Source organism: Grammomys surdaster, unplaced genomic scaffold, assembly GCF_004785775.1.
Source record: "Grammomys surdaster isolate TR1022 unplaced genomic scaffold, NIH_TR_1.0 145, whole genome shotgun sequence".
In the NCBI taxonomy this organism is placed as follows: domain Eukaryota; kingdom Metazoa; phylum Chordata; class Mammalia; order Rodentia; family Muridae; genus Grammomys; species Grammomys surdaster.
Genome location: NW_021604603.1, coordinates 2,287,476 through 2,294,165, shown reverse-complemented (window position 1 = coordinate 2,294,165; position 6,690 = coordinate 2,287,476). Strand labels below are relative to the sequence as shown.

Sequence of the window (6,690 nt, the reverse complement as noted above, 5' to 3'; positions counted from 1 at the left end):
TTGTTGGGGGGAGGGGTGCTTCTTTTTCTCAGCCACCGCTGGCTGGGTACCACTGCCTCCCATGGCCAGGTTCTGCTGAGTTCTTGGAACTTTCCAGGAGAGGCCCTGCCGCCTCAGGTCTCTACTACCGTGCTAGTCCGTCTCCTCTCTCCCCAGCACAAGATACATGACCCTATCACCCACATCCTACCTTCCTTTCTAAGAAGACAGTGTGAGCATGAATAGGTCACAGTTCTCCAGAGAGACCAAACCAATAGGGTGGACATAGACTAGGACATTTGCTATGGAAACCAGCTTATCTGTGAAGTCCTGTGATAACCCTGTAAGTCAGAAATACCGGAGAAGCTGGGATTTGATTAGGTCTGAGTCTAAAGGTCTGAGACACAGGCACTCCAGAGTATGGGGGAAGGAAAAGATGGGCCTGCTCCCCCAAGCCCAGAGAGAAAGAGGGGCTTCTCCCTTCTACTCTGTCATTCTGTCTGGATCCTCAGTTGGTTAGTTGATGCCTGCCCGTATCAGGAAGGTAGTTCTTTGTATAGTTTGCCTTTGCAAATGCAAATCTCTTCTCCAAACACCCACTAGACATGCCCAAAAATAATGTTTTCCCAACTAGCTGGGCATCCTTCAACCTATTCAAGTGGACACGTGAAATTATCCATCACAGAAAAACAACCAAGCCAGGTACAGAAATGAGAGCAGAAACACGGGCAGTGGGCTTCTCTGCAGAGGTTCAGGAGCTGCAGGGAGACCTCAGTGCCCTGCACCTCACCAAGCCCAGTCAGCAGAGGCATCCACAGCAGAACAGGTCCAAAGCAATTCCTTCATGACAGTTACAAAGGACAGACTGGACTGAGCACACTGTGTTTCTTGGGGTTTCATGAGCATCCAATAGCATCAAACCCCATGGGCACACCTGGAGGCCCACGGAGGCTGTCGGTCAAGAGTTCTGCATCGATAGTAAGCACAGGTGTCTCCATCTGCCCAGGAGAATCTTATCTCTACTTCATCAAAATGGGAAATCAATTCCGGTGATTACCCTATTTCCTCAGTTTTAATATCCCACTGATTATGAGACGCTCCCTTGGTTCAATAGCCTCCTCCCTCCACCCCAAAAAGTGAAACTTCACAATAAATATGCACATCTATTTTAAGACCCATGCCTATTTCAGAAATGTTAAGATGTGTGCCGGGAAGGGGAAAGATGCATATTATAATTAAGAGAAAATGGTAATTGAGAGATAGTCAAGCCGATTGCCTGATTGAATTCATCAGCAAATGCAGTCGGCATGCATCGTTGGTCTGCACCATGGGAGAAAAGGCTTTTTAGTGAGGGAATTGTGTGTGTTGGTGAGCATCCTGGCCAATGGATCAGATGCTAGTTTCTTCTGCCCATAGGGTAATGACTGGGGGACACAATCATACCTGGCATCTCATTCCAAATACTGACAGGCAGAAAAATTACAGACACGACTCCTCCCTCTCCTGTTATCAGATCCTCCCTGTCACTGGCCAAGGGTTCAGATCTCCTATGGTGTCACCAGTATGAGAGCCCCCCATTTTTGAACTTTGTTCTGGAACACCATTACTTAGTAAATACCAGCTGCAAGGCACCATGAAACAGAAGAAATGGAGGCAGGATGATCCTTATCACCAGCTGTACGGACAGAAGCACGGTCCTGAGCGGCAGCAAGACTAGTTGGACCCCCATGAGTTGTGCCAGAAGAAGGTGAGTATATACTGTTTAGGACAGAAGTGAGTTCATCTAAGCTGGAATGTACCTGCTTTGTGCTAAACTATTACCAGGCATATTCCTGGCACGAGGGTCTAGTTGAAAAGCCAGAAAACACTGACTGTAGTTTGTGGTGAAACTTCAGGAGAAACAAACTAGAGGGGCACACAGATGCATCATGGTAGTTACAACTCAAGATGGCTGCAGTCACGTCAAGCTGAATCTGTACAGACTTCTGCCAGAAGCGCTGGGAATTCTCCTCCTGCCCATCGTCTGGCCGAAGTATCAGTGTGAGCATTGCCACTGCCCCCATCACCCTCTATCCCAGAGGCTACAGAGAAGCCTGCAGCCAGATGTCTGGTGCTACGTCTCCAGATCCAACACCTTCAGGCCCCAGCCTTTGTTGATGTGGTCTTCCTAACCTTGGATTCCTATGTGTTCAATCAATCCGAAGTCCTGAGGAGAAATCAAGGTGGTCATTAGACAAGGACTAGATCATGTGATAGGACAAGAGCTGGTGACGAGCCAACAGAATGTCAAGAATATCTAAGGTGTGAGGTAGGGGCTGCTGGGAAAATTTTGCAAAGAAAATGAAAAAATTCAATTTTGATTCATGATGGGAAAGGAGGAAAAAAGTGAGCAAACACCAAGAGGGATGGAACCTTTGCAAGTGAAGACAACTCTGAAAAAAGTAGAACACCTCTCACTTTCACCCTTCACCTCTCACCTTACTACAGTCCATCTTCTCTACATTTCTAAATTTCCTGTTTTTCTCTATCTTTCATGCCGTGGCTCTCAGCCTATAGGTATTTGGGAATGTGTGGCTGTCACAATGACAAAGCTCTGGTGACACTGACTGGATGGGGCCAAGGATGCCAAGAATAACTGAAGCTTTGGAGATAGTTTTGCCCAAGAAAGAATGTCCCCTTCCAAAAGCCAGTGCCAGGCAGAGAATCAGCCTGGCATGCCCTTTGCCTGCTGTTAGCATGCCCCTGTCCTTGACTGTGGCAGGACCTCTCCCCACCATGTGCATGCCTCTGTCCAGGGGTGTGGCAGGACCTGTCCCTGCCATTGACATGCCTTTGTCCTGCAGGGCAGAGGCATGGCCTGTCCCTACCATGGAGATGCCTCTGTGCTGCTGGGCTGCCTTCCCTGGCCATCACCCCATCACACATTTGGAATTTTCCATTACCAGTGGAACTTTCTTACCAAGCTAAGGGAGACAGATGGGAAATTGTCAAAGAAAGCACAAAGCATATAAACAGAAGAGCAGCGGCAGATTTCTGAGTCTCGGCTTAAACCTCTTCATTCTATCACACAGACACTTTTTTTTTTAACTCATGCTTTTCCTAATTGAAGTGATATAGTAGACAGAGTCTCACTTGTCTTCCCACTCCAAGAGCACCTCAGGGTCATCCTGGCCCTGATGCTGGCCTGGCAGACTGCTAGACTTACCAAAGGCCAGTTCTGGGCCACCCTTAGCATGTGATTTAGAAAGAATATGGGCTCAAACCACTTGGTCCCCCAAGCTGAGGTGGCCTCTGGCCTCTCCTGGCCTTTGATCTTTCATGTTGGCTTCAAACAGTAGGTTTCTGAGCAAGGCGTGGTCCTCTCTCTGTGGAAATGCTATAGTTGCAAAAGGGAGGACTCACAGACTTGTGAATTCATGCAGGAAAAGTTCACTGTTTGCTCTAAGGCTAAAACCAGAGCTACTGAGTCTGCTTGTTGGTAACCCAGGCTTCTTCCACCTGGTGGCTTCTCCCTCATTGATTTCTAGGCTACTATGGCTGTCTGCATCCAGCATGCAGGTACCTGATTATGATCTCCATGGGACAGGCCTTACATGCTACATCTCTGATTCTGTTGAAAGGCATGAGATTTCATGGTGTCCTCTAGCTGCCAGAGACTGGGAAATGCAAACTGAGTTATGTATGAGAACATGAAGAGCTGGCTTAGTCCTCAGCATATGTCCTTATCTACCCGAATCCGGATTTCTCCAAGTCCCACAGTCCTTTTCTCTTTCATTATTGGCAGTCTAAAACAGTTTTCTGGTTAGCAATTAAGTGGCTGGTTTCTCATAATGTTAGACATAGAATTATCATTGACCTGGCAGTTCTAGCCTTAGGAGTATACCCAGAACTGAAAGTAGAGACAAACCAATATCTGGTGACACACAGGCACAAGTAGCCCAAAAGAGAGAACAACTAAAAGTCCATCAGTGGAGTCAGTATGGACACACAGCCGAATATTATTTATCCAGAGAAAGCGATGAAGTATGGGCACATACTAAAGCATAGATGAACCTCCAAAGGACTGCGCTAAATGAAAGAAGCCAGGCAGAGGAGGATGCATACCACGTAGTCCATCCACAAAAAATATCCAGAGTGGAAAATCCATACATAGAGAAGACTGGTGGTTTCTCAAGGCCAGGGAGGAGCTGCTTATTGGCCCTGGTGTGCGTGTGTGCGAGCATGCTTTCTTCTGGGAGTAATGAAAAGACAGCTATAAATACTTCCATGTTATAGATACCGCTGAACTGTCTGCTTGAGAATGGTTGACTTTAGTTGTGTGAATCACAGGACATTAAAACTTAGGGTTAATCATTGTAGAAGAAAGTCTTAAATGGCTGGATTTGTCTTTCATGAAGACTTTCTTTGATCTACCCTCTTTGTTAACTGTTTTGGTCTCATCACATGAAAGGGATCATTCTGGCCTAGTCTTTTAATGACACTGGGGGATTAACTGACCGTTTCCCCCTCAGCCTCTGGACTCCCTCCTAGAGTTCAGTTTCTATTAATAGAAAATGCATTTCTAAGTCATAGAGTCTCCCTTAGAGAGTCCGTTAGCTGACCACTGACGTAGACATCTGTATGCATCTGTTATTTCCACCCACTTCTGTAGCTTCTCATTCTCTTTGCTGCCGTGCTTGCCCTCCATCTCCACCATCTTGGATGCCATGGTTAAGACCTACAGCATCCCTGGTTCTGATCCTTTCAGGGTATACGACTGTGGTCAAAGAGTCCTTTTAATAACGAAAACAAATCTACAGAGAAGTCATATTCTGTTCATGCTTCAAATTCAGCAGTGCTTGCACAATGTTTTGTGCTGCCTTTGAGGAAGGGTTTCTGATTAGAATGCAAAGTCTCTGAGGGTAAGAGCCATGCCCTAATCACCTTTCCATTCTTAGCACTTAACGCAGTGCCTGGATTATATATAGTAGCTGCTCAATAAAAATGGATTAAGTGGATGAACAACCGTGTAATAGGATACGATGAGAGAGACTGTTTTCTCAAACGAATAAACAATCCAATCGAAGCCATTGTCTTGTAGAGAGAGCAACTTTTACTTAAAATCAATGGATGTTCATTCCTGCGGACCAGCACAAAAGAGATATTCTTCAAGATGGGCAAGGACTATACGCAGGCAGGCTCAAGGAAGGAAACAAGCTGTGTTCGAAATAGTAATACAGAGCTTAGTAAGCAGGCGACGGGCAGTGAGTGGGCAAAAAGATCTCCCAGCAGGGCGGGAGCCTGCTGCAGGCAGAGGGAACCTTAGGCAGTGTGCCCCAAAGGTGTGCATTTGGGACACAGTGATAGTGTAGGTGGCAGTCTCAGGCAAGCCCATCAGGGGGAAAAAGAGAGGATCTGAGGACTGTAGGAAGAGCGGCTGTCTAGGAGGGCGCGGTGGGTGCTGTAGACGATCATATACAGCCGGATGGCAGGTGATGGCCTTGAAGGGAACAGACAGCAGCCTCTCTCTGGGCAAGATTTCTAAAACGAATGATGAAATTAAGACTCTTTGGAGACTGGGTTTGGACTCTAGCTTTGAAGGGATCAGCTTTTTGCAGTTGACTCTCCTGCCAGGGAAGGGGTGAGAACCTAGGTGCTCCAGAACTCCCTAGAAACATGGCTCTTAAACTAGCTCACGTGATCAGAGTGGAGCTGTGGGATCTGAACTCCTAAGGCTGGTGGAGCTGTGACCGAGGCCAGGGTGAGCGTACAGAGAGCAAGGTGCTAGCACAGGTTAACTTGGAAACCAGACTTTCAGCCAAGCTGATGATCAGGCTGTACCCATAAATCCACAGGATTTAACGAACACACATTTCCAAGATGTTCTTTCCTGGTAGCAATGTAGATTTATAGTCTGGACGGCTAAGCTTACTAATCCTAATAATTGTCTTTAGAATACAAGTCTATGAAAGACTGAAACGAGCTATGACCCAAGGTTCAAGAAGAAAGAAGGGGCTGGAGGGACAGCTCAGCCTTTAAGAGCGTGTGCTACCCTGTCCCTAGAGCCCTTGTAGGTGTGGCTGCTGTGTCACAGTGCAGCAGTAGGTGACAGAGAGGAGAGAGGCTGTGTCTGAGCTCAGTGTTCTGACCTATGAACTATGAATGATTAGTAGCCCCAGATGACCCTTTCCTGGTGCCACAATGCATGGGCAGGGTGTAGCACGGCTGAGACCACTCCTGAGACAACCCCAGGCACTCAGAGACCCTGGGCAGCACAAAGAGGAGTAAGTGAGTGGTGGAGAAAGAGAAACAGAAGGATGTGGGCACAATGAGGAGAGGCAGAACTGGAGACTTGAGGGTAGTGAGGACAGCCTGTTGTGAGTAGTCAATGATGCCACCTGGGACCCTGGTGGGGTCCTGGCTCGTGCTGTCACCTGGGGCCATGTCTCGGTCTGTGGCCCTGCAGCAGCAGAGATTTGTTGTCACTAAAGGTCAAGTAGACTCTCTGATCTGGGCTGCTGCCCGCCCAGGGACATGTTGATGTCTGAGGGCTGTGCAGAACTGGTCTCACCCCTCACCTGGGCATCACGGAAGAGCTGGCCCTGGGGAGAGCAGGCCCGCACATTGTGGGAGTTGTAGGTGAGCTGGTACTGGGAATATATCTGTGGGAGAGCTGGTCCTACCACTCTTCTCCCAAATAGTGGCATGGATGAGGGAGAGGTAACCACTTCC

General features: G+C 47.7%; 1 non-coding gene across 1 annotated transcript; it reads left to right on the top strand.

Moving 5' to 3' along the window:
* The first annotated feature begins 6,010 nt into the window (after nt 1-6,010).
* On the top strand, nt 6,011-6,140 carry LOC114618941. Its single transcript, XR_003711043.1, has one exon. It is a non-coding gene; the product is annotated as a small nucleolar RNA SNORA17 (small nucleolar RNA).
* The last annotated feature ends 550 nt before the right edge of the window (nt 6,141-6,690 follow it).